Genomic DNA, 16,676 nt, shown 5'->3' with positions numbered 1-16,676 from the left:
TAAAAGACGCAGAACCTCCTTTGTTTTCGTACGCGAGGCGTGGGACCCACGTGACCGATCGGCTCCGTTCCAAAAATACGAAGACCATGAACCATGAAACGGAGGCCACCCGAGCATAGAAATAGCAAGAAAGAAAAAAAACAAAAAAAAACCGCACGTAAAATCTAAAAAAACGCAAACGGACAACGAAAAAGGGGGGTGCAACACGAGGACTTCCCAGGGGGTCACCCATCCTAGTACTACTCTCGCCCAAGCACGCTTAACTGCGGAGTTCTGATGGGATCCGGTGCATTAGTGCTGGTATGATCTCACCCAAAATACTATCCATTCTTATTGCTTGTATGTCTTAAAAGACGCAGAAACTCCTTTGTTTTCGTACGCGAGGCGTGGGACCCACGTGACCGATCAGCTCCGTTCCAAAAATACGAAGACCATCAACCATGAAGCGGAGGCCACCCGAGCATAGAAATAGCAAGAAAGAAAAAAAAACATAAAAAAACCGCACGTAAAATCTAAAAAAACGCAAACGGACAACGAAAAAGGGGGTGCAACACGAGGACTTCCCATGGGGTCACCCATCCTAGTACTACTCTCGCCCAAACACGCTTAACTGCGGAGTTCTGATGGGATCCGGTGCATTAGTGCTGGTATGATCGCACCCGAAATACTGTCCATGCTTATTGCTTGTATGTCTTAAAAGACACAGAACCTCCTTTGTTTTCGTACGCGAGGCGTGGGACCCACGTGACCGATCGGCTCCGTTCCAAAAATACGAAGACCATGAACCATGAAACGGAGGCCACCCGAGCGTAGAAATAGCAAGAAAAAAAAAACAAAAAAAAAACCGCACGTAAAATCTAAAAAAACGCAAACGGACAACGAAAAAGTAGGGGTGCAACACGAGGACTTCCCAGAGGGTCACCCATCCTAGTACTACTCTCGCCCAAGCACGCTTAACTGCGGAGTTCTGATGGGATCCGGTGCATTAGTGCTGGTATGATCGCACCCGAAATACTATCCATGCTTATTGCTTGTATGTCTTAAAAGACGCAGAACCTCCTTTGTTTTCGTACGCGAGACGTGGGACCCACGTGACCGATCGGCTCCGTTCCAAAAATACGAAGACCATGAACCATGAAACGGAGGCCACCCGAGCATAGAAATAGCAAGAAAGAAAAAAAAAACAAAAAAAAAACCGCACGTAAAATCTAAAAAAACGCAAACGGACAACGAAAAAGGGGGGTGCAACACGAGGACTTCCCATGGGGTCACCCATCCTAGTACTACTCTCGCCCAAGCACGCTTAACTGCGGAGTTCTGATGGGATCCGGTGCATTAGTGGTGGTATGATCGCACCCGAAATACTGTCCATGCTTATTGCTTGTATGTCTTAAAAGACACAGAACCTCCTTTGTTTTCGTACGCGAGGCGTGGGACCCACGTGACCGATCGGCTCCGTTCCAAAAATACGAAAACCATCAACCATGAAGCGGAGGCCACCCGAGCATAGAAATAGCAAGAAAGAAAAAAAAACAAAAAAAAGCCGCACGTAAAATCTAAAAAAACGCAAACGGACAACGAAAAGGGGGGTGCAACATGAGGACTTCCCAGGGGGTCACCCATCCTAGTACTACTCTCGCCCAAGCACGCTTAACTGCGGAGTTCTGATAGGATCCGGTGCATTAGTGCTGGTATGATCGCACCCGAAATACTATCCATGCTTATTGCTTGTATGTCTTAAAAGACGCAGAACCTCCTTTGTTTTCGTACGCGAGGCGTGGGACCAACGTGACCGATCGGCTCCGTTCCAAAAATACGAAGACCATGAACCATGAAGCGGAGGCCACCCGAGCATAGAAATAGCAAGAAAGAAAAAAAAACAAAAAAAAACCGCACGTAAAATCTAAAAAAACGGAAACGGACAACGAAAAAGGGGGGTGCAACACGAGTACTTCCCAGGGGGTCTCCCATCCTAGTACTACTCTCGCCCAAGCACGCTTAACTGCGGAGTTCTGATGGGATCCGGTGCATTAGTGCTGGTATGATCGCACCCGAAATACTATCCATGCTTATTGCTTGTATGTCTTAAAAGACGCAGAACCTCCTTTGTTTTCGTACGCGAGGCGTGGGACCCACGTGACCGATCGGCTCCGTTCCAAAAATACGAAGACCATGAACCATGAAACGGAGGCCACCCGAGCATAGAAATTGCAAGAAAGAAAAAAAACAAAAAAAAAACCGCACGTAAAATCTAAAAAAACGCAAACGGACAACGAAAAAAGGGGGTGCAACACGAGGACTTCCCAGGGGGTCACCCATCCTAGTACTACTCTCGTCCAAGCACACTTAACTGCGAAGTTCTGATGGGATCCGGTGCATTAGTGCTGGTATGATCGCACCCGAAATACTATCCATGCTTATTGCTTGTATGTCTTAAAAGACGCAGAACCTCCTTTGTTTTCGTACGCGAGGCGTGGAACCCACATGACCGATCGGCTCCGTTCCAAAAATACGAAAACCATCAACCATGAAGCGGAGGCCACCCGAGCATAGAAATAGCAAGAAAGAAAAAAAAACAAAAAAAAAACCGCACGTAAAATCTAAAAAAACGCAAACAGACAACGAAAAAGGGGGGTGCAACACGAGGACTTCCCAGGGGGTCACCCATCCTAGTACTACTCTCGCCCAAGCACGCTTAACCGCGGAGTTCTGATGGGATTCGGTGCATTAGTGCTGGTATGATCGCACCCAAAATACTATCCATGCTTATTGCTTGTATGTCTTAAAAGACGCAGAAACTCCTTTGTTTTCGTACGCGAGGCGTGGGACCCACGTGACCGATCAGCTCCGTTCCAAAAATACGAAGACCATCAACCATGAAGCGGAGGCCACCCGAGCATAGAAATAGCAAGAAAGAAAAAAAAACAAAAAAAAACCGCACGTAAAATCTAAAAAAACGCAAACGAACAACGAAAAAGGGGGTGCAACACGAGGACTTCCCATGGGGTCACCCATCCTAGTACTACTCTCGCCCAAGCACGCTTAACTGCGGAGTTCTGATGGGATCCGGTGCATTAGTGCTGGTATATGATCGCACCCGAAATACTGTCCATGCTTATTGCTTGTATGTCTTAAAAGACACAGAACCTCCTTTGTTTTCGTACGCGAGGCGTGGGACCCACGTGACCGATCGGCTCCGTTCCAAAAATACGAAGACCATGAACCATGAAACGGAGGCCACCCGAGCATAGAAATAGCAAGAAAAAAAAAACAAAAAAAAACCGCACGTAAAATCTAAAAAAACGCAAACGGGCAACGAAAAAGGGGGGTGCAACACGAGGACTTCCCAGGGGGTCACCCATCCTAGTACTACTCTCGCCCAAGCATGCTTAACTGCGGAGTTCTGATGGGATCCGATGCATTAGTGCTGGTATGATCGCACCCGAAATACTATCCATGTTTATTGCTTGTATGTCTTAAAAGACGCAGAACCTCCTTTGTTTTCGTACGCGAGGCGTGGGACCCACGTGACCGATCGGCTCCGTTCCAAAAATACGAAGACCATGAACCATGAAACGGAGGCCACCCGAGCATAGAAATAGCAAGAAAGAAAAAAAAAAACAAAAAAAAACCGCACGTAAAATCTAAAAAAACGCAAACGGACAACGAAAAAAGGGGGTGCAACACGAGGACTTCCCAGGGGGTCACCCATCCTAGTACGACTCTCGCCCAAGCACGCTTAACTGCGGAGTTCTGATGGGATCCGGTGCATTAGTGCTGGTATGATCGCACCCGAAATACTATCCATGCTTATTGCTTGTATGTCTTAAAAGACGCAGAACCTCCTTTGTTTTCGTACGCGAGGCGTGGGACCCACGTGACCGATCGGCTCCGTTCCAAAAATACGAAGACCATGAACCATGAAACGGAGGCCACCCGAGCATAGAAAGAGCAAGAAAGAAAAAAAAAACAAAAAAAAAACCGCACGTAAAATCTAAAAAAACGCAAACGGACAACGAAAAAGGGGGGTGCAACACGAGGACTTCCCAGGGGGTCACCCATCCTAGTACTACTCTCGCCCAAGCACGCTTAACTGCGGAGTTCTGATGGGATCCGGTGCATTAGTGCTGGTATGATCGCACCCGAAATACTATCCATGCTTATTGCTTTTATGTCTTAAAAGACGCAGAACCTCCTTTGTTTTCGTACGCGAGGCGTGGGACCCACGTGACCGATCGGCTCCGTTCCAAAAATACGAAGACCATGAACCATGAAACGGAGGCCACCCGAGCATAGAAATAGCAAGAAAGAAAAAAAAACAAAAAAAAACCGCACGTAAAATCTAAAAAAACGCAAACGGACAACGAAAAAGGGGGGTGCAACACGAGGACTTCCCAGGGGGTCACCCATCCTAGTACTACTCTCGCCCAAGCACGCTTAACTGCGGAGTTCTGATGGGATTCGGTGCATTAGTGCTGGTATGATCGCACCCAAAATACTATCCATGCTTATTGCTTGTATGTCTTAAAAGACGTAGAAACTCCTTTGTTTTCGTACGCGAGGCGTGGGACCCACGTGACCGATCAGCTCCGTTCCAAAAATACGAAGACCATCAACCATGAAGCGGAGGCCACCCGAGCATAGAAATAGCAAGAAAGAAAAAAAAACAAAAAAAAACCGCACGTAAAATCTAAAAAAACGCAAACGGACAACGAAAAAGGGGGTGCAACACGAGGACTTCCCATGGGGTCACCCATCCTAGTACTACTCTCACCCAAGCACGCTTAACTGCGGAGTTCTGATGGGATCCGGTGCATTAGTGCTGGTATGATCGCACCCGAAATACTGTCCATGCTTATTGCTTGTATGTCTTAAAAGACACAGAACCTCCTTTGTTTTCGTACGCGAGGCGTGGGACCCACGTGACCGATCGGCTCCGTTCCAAAAATACGAAGACCATGAACCATGAAACGGAGGCCACCCGAGCATAGAAATAGCAAGAAAAAAAAACAAAAAAAAACCGCATGTAAAATCTAAAAAAACGCAAACGGACAACGAAAAAGGAGGGTGCAACACGAGGACTTCCCAGGGGGTCACCCATGCTAGTACTACTCTCGCCCAAGCACGCTTAACTGCGGAGTTCTGATGGGATCCGGTGCATTAGTGCTGGTATGATCGCACTCGAAATACTATCCATGCTTATTGCTTGTATGTCTTAAAAGACGCAGAACCTCCTTTGTTTTCGTACGCGAGGCGTGGGACCCACGTGACCGATCAGCTCCGTTCCAAAAATACGAAGACCATGAACCATGAAACGGAGGCCACCCGAGCATAGAAATAGCAAGAAAGAAAAAAAAAACAAAAAAAAACCGCACGTAAAATCTAAAAAAACGCAAACGGACAACGAAAAAGGGGGGTGCAACACGAGGACTTCCCAGGGGGTCACCCATCCTAGTACGACTCTCGCCCAAGCACGCTTAACTGCGGAGTTCTGATGGGATCCGGTGCATTAGTGCTGGTATGATCGCACCCGAAATACTATCCATGCTTATTGCTTGTATGTCTTAAAAGACGCAGAACCTCCTTTGTTTTCGTACGCGAGGCGTGGGACCCACGTGACCGATCGGCTCCGTTCCAAAAATACGAAGACCATGAACCATGAAACGGAGGCCACCCGAGCATAGAAAGAGCAAGAAAGAAAAAAAAAACAAAAAAAAAACCGCACGTAAAATCTAAAAAAACGCAAACGGACAACGAAAAAGGGGGGTGCAACACGAGGACTTCCCAGGGGGTCACCCATCCTAGTACTACTCTCGCCCAAGCACGCTTAACTGCGGAGTTCTGATGGGATCCGGTGCATTAGTGCTGGTATGATCGCACCCGAAATACTATCCATGCTTATTGCTTTTATGTCTTAAAAGACGCAGAACCTCCTTTGTTTTCGTACGCGAGGCGTGGGACCCACGTGACCGATCGGCTCCGTTCCAAAAATACGAAGACCATGAACCATGAAACGGAGGCCACCCGAGCATAGAAATAGCAAGAAAGAAAAAAAAACAAAAAAAAACCGCACGTAAAATCTAAAAAAACGCAAACGGACAACGAAAAAGGGGGGTGCAACACGAGGACTTCCCAGGGGGTCACCCATCCTAGTACTACTCTCGCCCAAGCACGCTTAACTGCGGAGTTCTGATGGGATTCGGTGCATTAGTGCTGGTATGATCGCACCCAAAATACTATCCATGCTTATTGCTTGTATGTCTTAAAAGACGTAGAAACTCCTTTGTTTTCGTACGCGAGGCGTGGGACCCACGTGACCGATCAGCTCCGTTCCAAAAATACGAAGACCATCAACCATGAAGCGGAGGCCACCCGAGCATAGAAATAGCAAGAAAGAAAAAAAAACATAAAAAAACCGCACGTGAAATCTAAAAAAACGCAAACGGACAACGAAAAAGGGGGTGCAACACGAGGACTTCCCATGGGGTCACCCATCTTAGTACTACTCTCGCCCAAACACGCTTAACTGCGGAGTTCTGATGGGATCCGGTGCATTAGTGCTGGTATGATCGCACCCGAAATACTGTCCATGCTTATTGCTTGTATGTCTTAAAAGACACAGAACCTCCTTTGTTTTCGTACGCGAGGCGTGGGACCCACGTGACCGATCGGCTCCGTTCCAAAAATACGAAGACCATGAACCATGAAACGGAGGCCACCCGAGCATAGAAATAGCAAGAAAAAAAAAAACAAAAAAAAACCGCACGTAAAATCTAAAAAAACGCAAACGGACAACGAAAAAGTAGGGGTGCAACACGAGGACTTCCCAGGGGGTCACCCATCCTAGTACTACTCTCGCCCAAGCACGCTTAACTGCGGAGTTCTAATGGGATCCGGTGCATTAGTGCTGGTATGATCGCACCCGAAATACTATCCATGCTTATTGCTTGTATGTCTTAAAAGACGCAGAACCTCCTTTGTTTTCGTACGCGAGACGTGGGACCCACGTGACCGATCGGCTCCGTTCCAAAAATACGAAGACCATGAACCATGAAACGGAGGCCACCCGAGCATAGAAATAGCAAGAAAGAAAAAAAAAACAAAAAAAAACCGCACGTAAAATCTAAAAAAACGCAAACGGACAACGAAAAAGGGGGGTGCAACACGAGGACTTCCCATGGGGTCACCCATCCTAGTACTACTCTCGCCCAAGCACGCTTAACTGCGGAGTTCTGATGGGATCCGGTGCATTAGTGGTGGTATGATCGCACCCGAAATACTGTCCATGCTTATTGCTTGTATGTCTTAAAAGACACAGAACCTCCTTTGTTTTCGTACGCGAGGCGTGGGACCCACGTGACCGATCGGCTCCGTTCCAAAAATACGAAAACCATCAACCATGAAGCGGAGGCCACCCGAGCATAGAAATAGCAAGAAAGAAAAAAAAACCGCACGTAAAATCTAAAAAAACGCAAACAAACAACGAAAAAGGGGGGTGCAACATGAGGACTTCCCAGGGGGTCACCCATCCTAGTACTACTCTCGCCCAAGCACGCTTAACTGCGGAGTTCTGATAGGATCCGGTGCATTAGTGCTGGTATGATCGCACCCGAAATACTATCCATGCTTATTGCTTGTATGTCTTAAAAGACGCAGAACCTCCTTTGTTTTCGTACGCGAGGCGTGGGACCAACGTGACCGATCGGCTCCGTTCCAAAAATACGAAGACCATGAACCATGAAGCGGAGGCCACCCGAGCATAGAAATAGCAAGAAAGAAAAAAAAACAAAAAAAAACCGCACGTAAAATCTAAAAAAACGCAAACGGACAACGAAAAAGGGGGGTGCAACACGAGTACTTCCCAGGGGGTCTCCCATCCTAGTACTACTCTCGCCCAAGCACGCTTAACTGCGGAGTTCTGATGGGATCCGGTGCATTAGTGCTGGTATGATCGCACCCGAAATACTATCCATGCTTATTGCTTGTATGTCTTAAAAGACGCAGAACCTCCTTTGTTTTCGTACGCGAGGCGTGGGACCCACGTGACCGATCGGCTCCGTTCCAAAAATACGAAGACCATGAACCATGAAACGGAGGCCACCCGAGCATAGAAATTGCAAGAAAGAAAAAAAACAAAAAAAAAACCGCACGTAAAATCTAAAAAAACGCAAACGGACAACGAAAAAAGGGGGTGCAACACGAGGACTTCCCAGGGGGTCACCCATCCTAGTACTACTCTCGTCCAAGCACACTTAACTGCGAAGTTCTGATGGGATCCGGTGCATTAGTGCTGGTATGATCGCACCCGAAATACTATCCATGCTTATTGCTTGTATGTCTTAAAAGACGCAGAACCTCCTTTGTTTTCGTACGCGAGGCGTGGAACCCACGTGACCGATCGGCTCCGTTCCAAAAATACGAAAACCATCAACCATGAAGCGGAGGCCACCCGAGCATAGAAATAGCAAGAAAGAAAAAAAAACAAAAAAAAACCGCACGTAAAATCTAAAAAAACGCAAACAGACAACGAAAAAGGGGGGTGCAACACGAGGACTTCCCAGGGGGTCACCCATCCTAGTACTACTCTCGCCCAAGCACGCTTAACCGCGGAGTTCTGATGGGATTCGGTGCATTAGTGCTGGTATGATCGCACCCAAAATACTATCCATGCTTATTGCTTGTATGTCTTAAAAGACGCAGAAACTCCTTTGTTTTCGTACGCGAGGCGTGGGACCCACGTGACCGATCAGCTCCGTTCCAAAAATACGAAGACCATCAACCATGAAGCGGAGGCCACCCGAGCATAGAAATAGCAAGAAAGAAAAAAAAACAAAAAAAAACCGCACGTAAAATCTAAAAAAACGCAAACGGACAACGAAAAAGGGGGTGCAACACGAGGACTTCCCATGGGGTCACCCATCCTAGTACTACTCTCGCCCAAGCACGCTTAACTGCGGAGTTCTGATGGGATCCGGTGCATTAGTGCTGGTATATGATCGCACCCGAAATACTGTCCATGCTTATTGCTTGTATGTCTTAAAAGACACAGAACCTCCTTTGTTTTCGTACGCGAGGCGTGGGACCCACGTGACCGATCGGCTCCGTTCCAAAAATACGAAGACCATGAACCATGAAACGGAGGCCACCCGAGCATAGAAATAGCAAGAAAAAAAAAACAAAAAAAAACCGCACGTAAAATCTAAAAAAACGCAAACGGACAACGAAAAAGGGGGGTGCAACACGAGGACTTCCCAGGGGGTCACCCATCCTAGTACTACTCTCGCCCAAGCACGCTTAACTGCGGAGTTCTGATGGGATCCGATGCATTAGTGCTGGTATGATCGCACCCGAAATACTATCCATGTTTATTGCTTGTATGTCTTAAAAGACGCAGAACCTCCTTTGTTTTCGTACGCGAGGCGTGGGACCCACGTGACCGATCGGCTCCGTTCCAAAAATACGAAGACCATGAACCATGAAACGGAGGCCACCCGAGCATAGAAATAGCAAGAAAGAAAAAAAAAACAAAAAAAAACCGCACGTAAAATCTAAAAAAACGCAAACGGACAACGAAAAAGGGGGGTGCAACACGAGGACTTCCCAGGGGGTCACCCATCCTAGTACGACTCTCGCCCAAGCACGCTTAACTGCGGAGTTCTGATGGGATCCGGTGCATTAGTGCTGGTATGATCGCACCCGAAATACTATCCATGCTTATTGCTTGTATGTCTTAAAAGACGCAGAACCTCCTTTGTTTTCGTACGCGAGGCGTGGGACCCACGTGACCGATCGGCTCCGTTCCAAAAATACGAAGACCATGAACCATGAAACGGAGGCCACCCGAGCATAGAAAGAGCAAGAAAGAAAAAAAAAACAAAAAAAAAACCGCACGTAAAATCTAAAAAAACACAAACGGACAACGAAAAAGGGGGGTGCAACACGAGGACTTCCCAGGGGGTCACCCATCCTAGTACTACTCTCGCCCAAGCACGCTTAACTGCGGAGTTCTGATGGGATCCGGTGCATTAGTGCTGGTATGATCGCACCCGAAATACTATCCATGCTTATTGCTTTTATGTCTTAAAAGACGCAGAACCTCCTTTGTTTTCGTACGCGAGGCGTGGGACCCACGTGACCGATCGGCTCCGTTCCAAAAATACGAAGACCATGAACCATGAAACGGAGGCCACCCGAGCATAGAAATAGCAAGAAAGAAAAAAAAACAAAAAAAAACCGCACGTAAAATCTAAAAAAACGCAAACGGACAACGAAAAAGGGGGGTGCAACACGAGGACTTCCCAGGGGGTCACCCATCCTAGTACTACTCTCGCCCAAGCACGCTTAACTGCGGAGTTCTGATGGGATTCGGTGCATTAGTGCTGGTATGATCGCACCCAAAATACTATCCATGCTTATTGCTTGTATGTCTTAAAAGACGTAGAAACTCCTTTGTTTTCGTACGCGAGGCGTGGGACCCACGTGACCGATCAGCTCCGTTCCAAAAATACGAAGACCATCAACCATGAAGCGGAGGCCACCCGAGCATAGAAATAGCAAGAAAGAAAAAAAAACAAAAAAAAACCGCACGTAAAATCTAAAAAAACGCAAACGGACAACGAAAAAGGGGGTGCAACACGAGGACTTCCCATGGGGTCACCCATCCTAGTACTACTCTCACCCAAGCACGCTTAACTGCGGAGTTCTGATGGGATCCGGTGCATTAGTGCTGGTATGATCGCACCCGAAATACTGTCCATGCTTATTGCTTGTATGTCTTAAAAGACACAGAACCTCCTTTGTTTTCGTACGCGAGGCGTGGGACCCACGTGACCGATCGGCTCCGTTCCAAAAATACGAAGACCATGAACCATGAAACGGAGGCCACCCGAGCATAGAAATAGCAAGAAAAAAAAAACAAAAAAAAACCGCACGTAAAATCTAAAAAAACGCAAACGGACAACGAAAAAGGGGGGTGCAACACGAGGACTTCCCAGGGGGTCACCCATCCTAGTACTACTCTCGCCCAAGCACGCTTAACTGCGGAGTTCTGATGGGATCCGGTGCATTAGTGCTGGTATGATCGCACTCGAAATACTATCCATGCTTATTGCTTGTATGTCTTAAAAGACGCAGAACCTCCTTTGTTTTCGTACGCGAGGCGTGGGACCCACGTGACCGATCGGCTCCGTTCCAAAAATACGAAGACCATGAACCATGAAACGGAGGCCACCCGAGCATAGAAATAGCAAGAAAGAAAAAAAAAACAAAAAAAAACCGCACGTAAAATCTAAAAAAACGCAAACGGACAACGAAAAAGGGGGGTGCAACACGAGGACTTCCCAGGGGGTCACCCATCCTAGTACCACTCTCGCCCAAGCACGCTTAACTGCGGAGTTCTGATGGGATCCGGTGCATTAGTGCTGGTATGATCGCACCCGAAATACTATCCATGCTTATTGCTTGTATGTCTTAAAAGACGCAGAACCTCCTTTGTTTTCGTACGCGAGGCGTGGGACCCACGTGACCGATCGGCTCCGTTCCAAAAATACGAAGACCATGAACCATGAAACGGAGGCCACCCGAGCATAGAAATAGCAAGAAAGAAAAAAAAACAAAAAAAAACCGCACGTAAAATCTAAAAAAACGCAAATGGACAACGAAAAAGGGGGGTGCAACACGAGGACTTCCCAGGGGGTCACCCATCCTAGTACTACTCTCGCCCAAGCACGCTTAACTGCGGAGTTCTGATGGGATCCGGTGCATTAGTGCTGGTATGATCTCACCCAAAATACTATCCATGCTTATTGCTTGTATGTCTTAAAAGACGCAGAAACTCCTTTGTTTTCGTACGCGAGGCGTGGGACCCACGTGACCGATCAGCTCCGTTCCAAAAATACGAAGACCATCAACCATGAAGCGGAGGCCACCCGAGCATAGAAATAGCAAGAAAGAAAAAAAAACAAAAAAAAACCGCACGTAAAATCTAAAAAAACGCAAACGGACAACGAAAAAGGGGGGTGCAACACGAGGACTTCCCATGGGGTCACCCATCCTAGTACTACTCTCGCCCAAGCACGCTTAACTGCGGAGTTCTGATGGGATCCGGTGCATTAGTGCTGGTATGATCGCACCCGAAATACTGTCCATGCTTATTGCTTGTATGTCTTAAAAGACACAGAACCTCCTTTGTTTTCGTACGCGAGGCGTGGGACCCACGTGACCGATCGGCTCCGTTCCAAAAATACGAAGACCATGAACCATGAAACGGAGGCCACCCGAGCATAGAAATAGCAAGAAAAAAAAAACAAAAAAAAACCGCACGTAAAATCTAAAAAAACGCAAACGGACAACGAAAAAGTGGGGGTGCAACACGAGGACTTCCCAGGGGGTCACCCATCCTAGTACTACTCTCGCCCAAGCACGCTTAACTGCGGAGTTCTGATGGGATCCGGTGCATTAGTGCTGGTATGATCGCACCCGAAATATTATCCATGCTTATTGCTTGTATCTCTTAAAAGACGCAGAACCTCCTTTGTTTTCGTACGCGAGGCGTGGGACCCACGTGACCGATCGGCTCCGTTCCAAAAATACGAAGACCATGAACCATGAAACGGAGGCCACCCGAGCATAGAAATAGCAAGAAAGAAAAAAAAACAAAAAAAAAACCGCACGTAAAATCTAAAAAAACTCAAACGGACAACGAAAAAGGGGGGTGCAACACGAGGACTTCCCATGGGGTCACCCATCCTAGTACTACTCTCGCCCAAGCACGCTTAACTGCGGAGTTCTGATGGGATCCGGTGCATTAGTGCTGGTATGATCGCACCCGAAATACTGTCCATGCTTGTTGCTTGTATGTCTTAAAAGACATAGAACCTCCTTTGTTTTCGTACGCGAGGCGTGGGACCCACGTGACCGATCGGCTCCGTTCCAAAAATACGAAAACCATCAACCATGAAGCGGAGGCCACCCGAGCATAGAAATAGCAAGAAAGAAAAAAAAACAAAAAAAAAACGCACGTAAAATCTAAAAAAACGCAAACGGACAACGAAAAAGGGGGGTGCAACACGAGGACTTCCCAGGGGGTCACCCATCCTAGTACTACTCTCGCCCAAGCACGCTTAACTGCGGAGTTCTGATAGGATCCGGTACATTAGTGCTGGTATGATCGCACCCGAAATACTATCCATGCTTATTGCTTGTATGTCTTAAAAGACGCAGAACCTCCTTTGTTTTCGTACGCGAGGCGTGGGACCCACGTGACCGATCGGCTCCGTTCCAAAAATACGAAGACCATGAACCATGAAACGGAGGCCACCCGAGCATAGAAATAGCAAGAAAGAAAAAAAAAACAAAAAAAACCGCACGTAAAATCTAAAAAAACGCAAACGGACAACGAAAAAGGGGGGTGCAACACGAGGACTTCCCAGGGGGTCACCCATCCTAGTAGTACTCTCGCCCAAGCACGCTTAACTACGGAGTTCTAATGGGATCCGGTGCATTAGTGCTGGTATGATCGCACCCGAAATACTATCCATGCTTATTGCTTGTATGTCTTAAAACACGCAGAACCTCCTTTGTTTTCGTACGCGAGGCGTGGGACCCACGTGACCGATCAGCTCCGTTCCAAAAATACGAAGACCATCAACCATGAAGCGGAGGCCACCCGAGCATAGAAATAGCAAGAAAGAAAAAAAAACAAAAAAAAAACCGCACGTAAAATCTAAAAAAACGCAAACGGACAACGAAAAAGGGGGGTGCAACACGAGGACTTCCCATGGGGTCACCCATCCTAGTACTACTCTCGCCCAAGCACGCTTAACTGCAGAGTTCTGATGGGATCCGGTGCATTAGTGCTGGTATGATCGCACCCGAAATACTGTCCATGCTTGTATGTCTTAAAAGACACAGAACCTCCTTTGTTTTCGTACGCGAGGCGTGGGACCCACGTGACCGATCGGCTCCGTTCCAAAAATACGAAGACCATGAACCATGAAACGGAGGCCACCCGAGCATAGAAATAGCAAGAAAAAAAAAACAAAAAAAAACCGCACGTAAAATCTAAAAAAACGCAAACGGACAACGAAAAAGGGGGGGTGCAACACGAGGACTTCCCAGGGGGTCACCCATCCTAGTACTACTCTCGCCCAAGCACGCTTAACTGCGGAGTTCTGATGGGATCTGGTGCATTAGTGCTGGTATGATCGCACCCGAAATATTATCCATGCTTATTGCTTGTATCTCTTAAAAGACGCAGAACCTCCTTTGTTTTCGTACGCGAGGCGTGGGACCCACGTGACCGATCGGCTCCGTTCCAAAAATACGAAGACCATGAACCATGAAACGGAGGCCACCCGAGCATAGAAATAGCAAGAAAGAAAAAAAAACAAAAAAAAAACCGCACGTAAAATCTAAAAAAACGCAAACGGACAACGAAAAAGGGGGGTGCAACACGAGGACTTCCCATGGGGTCACCCATCCTAGTACTACTCTCGCCCAAGCACGCTTAACTGCGGAGTTCTGATGGGATCCGGTGCATTAGTGCTGGTATGATCGCACCCGAAATACTGTCCATGCTTGTTGCTTGTATGTCTTAAAAGACATAGAACCTCCTTTGTTTTCGTACGCGAGGCGTGGGACCCACGTGACCGATCGGCTCCGTTCCAAAAATACGAAAACCATCAACCATGAAGCGGAGGCCACCCGAGCATAGAAATAGCAAGAAAGAAAAAAAAACAAAAAAAAAACGCACGTAAAATCTAAAAAAACGCAAACGGACAACGAAAAAGGGGGGTGCAACACGAGGACTTCCCAGGGGGTCACCCATCCTAGTACTACTCTCGCCCAAGCACGCTTAACTGCGGAGTTCTGATAGGATCCGGTACATTAGTGCTGGTATGATCGCACCCGAAATACTATCCATGCTTATTGCTTGTATGTCTTAAAAGACGCAGAACCTCCTTTGTTTTCGTACGCGAGGCGTGGGACCCACGTGACCGATCGGCTCCGTTCCAAAAATACGAAGACCATGAACCATGAAACGGAGGCCACCCGAGCATAGAAATAGCAAGAAAGAAAAAAAAAACAAAAAAAACCGCACGTAAAATCTAAAAAAACGCAAACGGACAACGAAAAAGGGGGGTGCAACACGAGGACTTCCCAGGGGGTCACCCATCCTAGTAGTACTCTCGCCCAAGCACGCTTAACTACGGAGTTCTAATGGGATCCGGTGCATTAGTGCTGGTATGATCGCACCCGAAATACTATCCATGCTTATTGCTTGTATGTCTTAAAACACGCAGAACCTCCTTTGTTTTCGTACGCGAGGCGTGGGACCCACGTGACCGATCAGCTCCGTTCCAAAAATACGAAGACCATCAACCATGAAGCGGAGGCCACCCGAGCATAGAAATAGCAAGAAAGAAAAAAAAAAAAAAAAAAAAACCGCACGTAAAATCTAAAAAAACGCAAACGGACAACGAAAAAGGGGGGTGCAACACGAGGACTTCCCATGGGGTCACCCATCCTAGTACTACTCTCGCCCAAGCACGCTTAACTGCAGAGTTCTGATGGGATCCGGTGCATTAGTGCTGGTATGATCGCACCCGAAATACTGTCCATGCTTGTATGTCTTAAAAGACACAGAACCTCCTTTGTTTTCGTACGCGAGGCGTGGGACCCACGTGACCGATCGGCTCCGTTCCAAAAATACGAAGACCATGAACCATGAAACGGAGGCCACCCGAGCATAGAAATAGCAAGAAAAAAAAAACAAAAAAAAACCGCACGTAAAATCTAAAAAAACGCAAACGGACAACGAAAAAGGGGGGGTGCAACACGAGGACTTCCCAGGGGGTCACCCATCCTAGTACTACTCTCGCCCAAGCACGCTTAACTGCGGAGTTCTGATGGGATCTGGTGCATTAGTGCTGGTATGATCGCACCCAAAATACTATCCATGCTTATTGCTTTTATGTCTTAAAAGACGCAGAACCTCCTTTGTTTTCGTACGCGAGGCGTGGAACCCACGTGACCGATCGGCTCCGTTCCAAAAATACGAAAACCATCAACCATGAAGCGGAGGCCACCCGAGCATAGAAATAGCAAGAAAGAAAATAAACAAAAAAAAACCGCACGTAAAATCTAAAAAAACGCAAACGGACAACGAAAAAGGGGTGGTGCAACACAAGGACTTCCCAGGGGGTCACCCATCCTAGTACTACTCTCGCCCAAGCACGCTTAACTGCGGAGTTCTGATGGGATCCGGTGCATTAGTGCTGGTATGATCGCACCCGAAATACTATCCATGCTTATTGCTTGTATGTCTTAAAAGACGCAGAACCTCCTTTGTTTTCGTACGCGAGACGTGGGACCCACGTGACCGATCGGCTCCGTTCCAAAAATACGAAGACCATGAACCATGAAACGGAGGCCACCCGAGCATAGAAATAGCAAGAAAGAAAAAAAAACAAAAAAAAAACCGCACGTAAAATCTAAAAAAACGCAAACGGACAAAGAAAAAGGGGGGTGCAACACGAGGACTTCCCATGGGGTCACCCATCCTAGTACTACTCTCGCCCAAGCACGCTTAACTGCGGAGTTCTGATGGGATCCGGTGCATTAGTGCTGGTATGATCGCACCCGAAATACTGACCATGCTTATTGCTTGTATGTGT

General features: G+C 47.4%; 48 non-coding genes across 48 annotated transcripts; all 48 read right to left on the bottom strand.

Annotated features, from left to right (window-relative positions):
- Window positions 1–195: 195 nt before the first annotated feature.
- LOC145144166 (5S ribosomal RNA) lies at window positions 196–314 on the bottom strand. Its single transcript, XR_013725182.1, has one exon. It is a non-coding gene; the product is annotated as a 5S ribosomal RNA (ribosomal RNA).
- A 228-nt stretch (window positions 315–542) lies between these two features.
- Window positions 543–661, bottom strand: LOC145133778 (5S ribosomal RNA). Its single transcript, XR_013718754.1, has one exon. It is a non-coding gene; the product is annotated as a 5S ribosomal RNA (ribosomal RNA).
- Window positions 662–889: 228 nt separating this feature from the next.
- Window positions 890–1,008, bottom strand: LOC145153770 (5S ribosomal RNA). The gene has a single exon (XR_013734260.1). It is a non-coding gene; the product is annotated as a 5S ribosomal RNA (ribosomal RNA).
- A 231-nt stretch (window positions 1,009–1,239) lies between these two features.
- On the bottom strand, window positions 1,240–1,358 carry LOC145145324 (5S ribosomal RNA). The gene has a single exon (XR_013726303.1). It is a non-coding gene; the product is annotated as a 5S ribosomal RNA (ribosomal RNA).
- A 228-nt stretch (window positions 1,359–1,586) lies between these two features.
- On the bottom strand, window positions 1,587–1,705 carry LOC145147386 (5S ribosomal RNA). The gene has a single exon (XR_013728292.1). It is a non-coding gene; the product is annotated as a 5S ribosomal RNA (ribosomal RNA).
- A 229-nt stretch (window positions 1,706–1,934) lies between these two features.
- LOC145154870 (5S ribosomal RNA) lies at window positions 1,935–2,053 on the bottom strand. The gene has a single exon (XR_013735339.1). It is a non-coding gene; the product is annotated as a 5S ribosomal RNA (ribosomal RNA).
- Window positions 2,054–2,282: 229 nt separating this feature from the next.
- LOC145146119 (5S ribosomal RNA) lies at window positions 2,283–2,401 on the bottom strand. The gene has a single exon (XR_013727070.1). It is a non-coding gene; the product is annotated as a 5S ribosomal RNA (ribosomal RNA).
- A 230-nt stretch (window positions 2,402–2,631) lies between these two features.
- On the bottom strand, window positions 2,632–2,750 carry LOC145147285 (5S ribosomal RNA). Its single transcript, XR_013728192.1, has one exon. It is a non-coding gene; the product is annotated as a 5S ribosomal RNA (ribosomal RNA).
- A 228-nt stretch (window positions 2,751–2,978) lies between these two features.
- LOC145146800 (5S ribosomal RNA) lies at window positions 2,979–3,099 on the bottom strand. The gene has a single exon (XR_013727727.1). It is a non-coding gene; the product is annotated as a 5S ribosomal RNA (ribosomal RNA).
- A 226-nt stretch (window positions 3,100–3,325) lies between these two features.
- LOC145145931 (5S ribosomal RNA) lies at window positions 3,326–3,444 on the bottom strand. The gene has a single exon (XR_013726882.1). It is a non-coding gene; the product is annotated as a 5S ribosomal RNA (ribosomal RNA).
- A 231-nt stretch (window positions 3,445–3,675) lies between these two features.
- LOC145155704 (5S ribosomal RNA) lies at window positions 3,676–3,794 on the bottom strand. Its single transcript, XR_013736133.1, has one exon. It is a non-coding gene; the product is annotated as a 5S ribosomal RNA (ribosomal RNA).
- A 231-nt stretch (window positions 3,795–4,025) lies between these two features.
- Window positions 4,026–4,144, bottom strand: LOC145144537 (5S ribosomal RNA). Its single transcript, XR_013725551.1, has one exon. It is a non-coding gene; the product is annotated as a 5S ribosomal RNA (ribosomal RNA).
- A 229-nt stretch (window positions 4,145–4,373) lies between these two features.
- On the bottom strand, window positions 4,374–4,492 carry LOC145143862 (5S ribosomal RNA). Its single transcript, XR_013724893.1, has one exon. It is a non-coding gene; the product is annotated as a 5S ribosomal RNA (ribosomal RNA).
- A 228-nt stretch (window positions 4,493–4,720) lies between these two features.
- Window positions 4,721–4,839, bottom strand: LOC145137570 (5S ribosomal RNA). Its single transcript, XR_013721114.1, has one exon. It is a non-coding gene; the product is annotated as a 5S ribosomal RNA (ribosomal RNA).
- Window positions 4,840–5,064: 225 nt separating this feature from the next.
- LOC145144917 (5S ribosomal RNA) lies at window positions 5,065–5,183 on the bottom strand. The gene has a single exon (XR_013725918.1). It is a non-coding gene; the product is annotated as a 5S ribosomal RNA (ribosomal RNA).
- A 230-nt stretch (window positions 5,184–5,413) lies between these two features.
- On the bottom strand, window positions 5,414–5,532 carry LOC145155703 (5S ribosomal RNA). Its single transcript, XR_013736132.1, has one exon. It is a non-coding gene; the product is annotated as a 5S ribosomal RNA (ribosomal RNA).
- Window positions 5,533–5,763: 231 nt separating this feature from the next.
- On the bottom strand, window positions 5,764–5,882 carry LOC145144526 (5S ribosomal RNA). Its single transcript, XR_013725538.1, has one exon. It is a non-coding gene; the product is annotated as a 5S ribosomal RNA (ribosomal RNA).
- Window positions 5,883–6,111: 229 nt separating this feature from the next.
- LOC145143861 (5S ribosomal RNA) lies at window positions 6,112–6,230 on the bottom strand. Its single transcript, XR_013724892.1, has one exon. It is a non-coding gene; the product is annotated as a 5S ribosomal RNA (ribosomal RNA).
- A 228-nt stretch (window positions 6,231–6,458) lies between these two features.
- LOC145140742 (5S ribosomal RNA) lies at window positions 6,459–6,577 on the bottom strand. The gene has a single exon (XR_013722262.1). It is a non-coding gene; the product is annotated as a 5S ribosomal RNA (ribosomal RNA).
- Window positions 6,578–6,805: 228 nt separating this feature from the next.
- On the bottom strand, window positions 6,806–6,924 carry LOC145153607 (5S ribosomal RNA). The gene has a single exon (XR_013734106.1). It is a non-coding gene; the product is annotated as a 5S ribosomal RNA (ribosomal RNA).
- Window positions 6,925–7,154: 230 nt separating this feature from the next.
- LOC145145323 (5S ribosomal RNA) lies at window positions 7,155–7,273 on the bottom strand. The gene has a single exon (XR_013726302.1). It is a non-coding gene; the product is annotated as a 5S ribosomal RNA (ribosomal RNA).
- Window positions 7,274–7,492: 219 nt separating this feature from the next.
- On the bottom strand, window positions 7,493–7,611 carry LOC145147385 (5S ribosomal RNA). Its single transcript, XR_013728291.1, has one exon. It is a non-coding gene; the product is annotated as a 5S ribosomal RNA (ribosomal RNA).
- Window positions 7,612–7,840: 229 nt separating this feature from the next.
- LOC145154869 (5S ribosomal RNA) lies at window positions 7,841–7,959 on the bottom strand. The gene has a single exon (XR_013735338.1). It is a non-coding gene; the product is annotated as a 5S ribosomal RNA (ribosomal RNA).
- Window positions 7,960–8,188: 229 nt separating this feature from the next.
- Window positions 8,189–8,307, bottom strand: LOC145146118 (5S ribosomal RNA). The gene has a single exon (XR_013727069.1). It is a non-coding gene; the product is annotated as a 5S ribosomal RNA (ribosomal RNA).
- Window positions 8,308–8,536: 229 nt separating this feature from the next.
- LOC145147284 (5S ribosomal RNA) lies at window positions 8,537–8,655 on the bottom strand. Its single transcript, XR_013728191.1, has one exon. It is a non-coding gene; the product is annotated as a 5S ribosomal RNA (ribosomal RNA).
- Window positions 8,656–8,883: 228 nt separating this feature from the next.
- On the bottom strand, window positions 8,884–9,004 carry LOC145146799 (5S ribosomal RNA). Its single transcript, XR_013727726.1, has one exon. It is a non-coding gene; the product is annotated as a 5S ribosomal RNA (ribosomal RNA).
- A 226-nt stretch (window positions 9,005–9,230) lies between these two features.
- On the bottom strand, window positions 9,231–9,349 carry LOC145155921 (5S ribosomal RNA). Its single transcript, XR_013736349.1, has one exon. It is a non-coding gene; the product is annotated as a 5S ribosomal RNA (ribosomal RNA).
- Window positions 9,350–9,579: 230 nt separating this feature from the next.
- Window positions 9,580–9,698, bottom strand: LOC145155702 (5S ribosomal RNA). The gene has a single exon (XR_013736131.1). It is a non-coding gene; the product is annotated as a 5S ribosomal RNA (ribosomal RNA).
- Window positions 9,699–9,929: 231 nt separating this feature from the next.
- On the bottom strand, window positions 9,930–10,048 carry LOC145144515 (5S ribosomal RNA). The gene has a single exon (XR_013725525.1). It is a non-coding gene; the product is annotated as a 5S ribosomal RNA (ribosomal RNA).
- Window positions 10,049–10,277: 229 nt separating this feature from the next.
- On the bottom strand, window positions 10,278–10,396 carry LOC145143860 (5S ribosomal RNA). The gene has a single exon (XR_013724891.1). It is a non-coding gene; the product is annotated as a 5S ribosomal RNA (ribosomal RNA).
- A 228-nt stretch (window positions 10,397–10,624) lies between these two features.
- Window positions 10,625–10,743, bottom strand: LOC145137557 (5S ribosomal RNA). The gene has a single exon (XR_013721111.1). It is a non-coding gene; the product is annotated as a 5S ribosomal RNA (ribosomal RNA).
- A 226-nt stretch (window positions 10,744–10,969) lies between these two features.
- On the bottom strand, window positions 10,970–11,088 carry LOC145155026 (5S ribosomal RNA). The gene has a single exon (XR_013735488.1). It is a non-coding gene; the product is annotated as a 5S ribosomal RNA (ribosomal RNA).
- A 230-nt stretch (window positions 11,089–11,318) lies between these two features.
- LOC145155295 (5S ribosomal RNA) lies at window positions 11,319–11,437 on the bottom strand. Its single transcript, XR_013735743.1, has one exon. It is a non-coding gene; the product is annotated as a 5S ribosomal RNA (ribosomal RNA).
- Window positions 11,438–11,666: 229 nt separating this feature from the next.
- On the bottom strand, window positions 11,667–11,785 carry LOC145144165 (5S ribosomal RNA). The gene has a single exon (XR_013725181.1). It is a non-coding gene; the product is annotated as a 5S ribosomal RNA (ribosomal RNA).
- Window positions 11,786–12,014: 229 nt separating this feature from the next.
- Window positions 12,015–12,133, bottom strand: LOC145152970 (5S ribosomal RNA). Its single transcript, XR_013733493.1, has one exon. It is a non-coding gene; the product is annotated as a 5S ribosomal RNA (ribosomal RNA).
- A 227-nt stretch (window positions 12,134–12,360) lies between these two features.
- LOC145144504 (5S ribosomal RNA) lies at window positions 12,361–12,479 on the bottom strand. Its single transcript, XR_013725512.1, has one exon. It is a non-coding gene; the product is annotated as a 5S ribosomal RNA (ribosomal RNA).
- A 230-nt stretch (window positions 12,480–12,709) lies between these two features.
- Window positions 12,710–12,828, bottom strand: LOC145152969 (5S ribosomal RNA). The gene has a single exon (XR_013733492.1). It is a non-coding gene; the product is annotated as a 5S ribosomal RNA (ribosomal RNA).
- A 229-nt stretch (window positions 12,829–13,057) lies between these two features.
- LOC145145006 (5S ribosomal RNA) lies at window positions 13,058–13,176 on the bottom strand. Its single transcript, XR_013726000.1, has one exon. It is a non-coding gene; the product is annotated as a 5S ribosomal RNA (ribosomal RNA).
- A 229-nt stretch (window positions 13,177–13,405) lies between these two features.
- On the bottom strand, window positions 13,406–13,524 carry LOC145144300 (5S ribosomal RNA). The gene has a single exon (XR_013725311.1). It is a non-coding gene; the product is annotated as a 5S ribosomal RNA (ribosomal RNA).
- Window positions 13,525–13,754: 230 nt separating this feature from the next.
- LOC145156085 (5S ribosomal RNA) lies at window positions 13,755–13,873 on the bottom strand. Its single transcript, XR_013736511.1, has one exon. It is a non-coding gene; the product is annotated as a 5S ribosomal RNA (ribosomal RNA).
- A 220-nt stretch (window positions 13,874–14,093) lies between these two features.
- Window positions 14,094–14,212, bottom strand: LOC145155593 (5S ribosomal RNA). Its single transcript, XR_013736025.1, has one exon. It is a non-coding gene; the product is annotated as a 5S ribosomal RNA (ribosomal RNA).
- A 230-nt stretch (window positions 14,213–14,442) lies between these two features.
- Window positions 14,443–14,561, bottom strand: LOC145152968 (5S ribosomal RNA). The gene has a single exon (XR_013733491.1). It is a non-coding gene; the product is annotated as a 5S ribosomal RNA (ribosomal RNA).
- A 229-nt stretch (window positions 14,562–14,790) lies between these two features.
- Window positions 14,791–14,909, bottom strand: LOC145145005 (5S ribosomal RNA). The gene has a single exon (XR_013725999.1). It is a non-coding gene; the product is annotated as a 5S ribosomal RNA (ribosomal RNA).
- Window positions 14,910–15,138: 229 nt separating this feature from the next.
- On the bottom strand, window positions 15,139–15,257 carry LOC145144299 (5S ribosomal RNA). Its single transcript, XR_013725310.1, has one exon. It is a non-coding gene; the product is annotated as a 5S ribosomal RNA (ribosomal RNA).
- A 231-nt stretch (window positions 15,258–15,488) lies between these two features.
- LOC145156083 (5S ribosomal RNA) lies at window positions 15,489–15,607 on the bottom strand. Its single transcript, XR_013736509.1, has one exon. It is a non-coding gene; the product is annotated as a 5S ribosomal RNA (ribosomal RNA).
- A 220-nt stretch (window positions 15,608–15,827) lies between these two features.
- On the bottom strand, window positions 15,828–15,946 carry LOC145155592 (5S ribosomal RNA). The gene has a single exon (XR_013736024.1). It is a non-coding gene; the product is annotated as a 5S ribosomal RNA (ribosomal RNA).
- Window positions 15,947–16,175: 229 nt separating this feature from the next.
- Window positions 16,176–16,294, bottom strand: LOC145143979 (5S ribosomal RNA). Its single transcript, XR_013725003.1, has one exon. It is a non-coding gene; the product is annotated as a 5S ribosomal RNA (ribosomal RNA).
- Window positions 16,295–16,524: 230 nt separating this feature from the next.
- LOC145152967 (5S ribosomal RNA) lies at window positions 16,525–16,643 on the bottom strand. Its single transcript, XR_013733490.1, has one exon. It is a non-coding gene; the product is annotated as a 5S ribosomal RNA (ribosomal RNA).
- Window positions 16,644–16,676: the final 33 nt, after the last annotated feature.

The sequence above is a fragment of the Lactuca virosa genome, chromosome 1 (assembly GCF_052849685.1).
Source record: "Lactuca virosa cultivar CGN04683 chromosome 1, Lactuca_virosa_CGN04683_v6, whole genome shotgun sequence".
Taxonomy (NCBI): Eukaryota; Viridiplantae; Streptophyta; class Magnoliopsida; order Asterales; family Asteraceae; genus Lactuca; species Lactuca virosa.
This window is presented reverse-complemented; position numbering and strand designations above follow the sequence as displayed.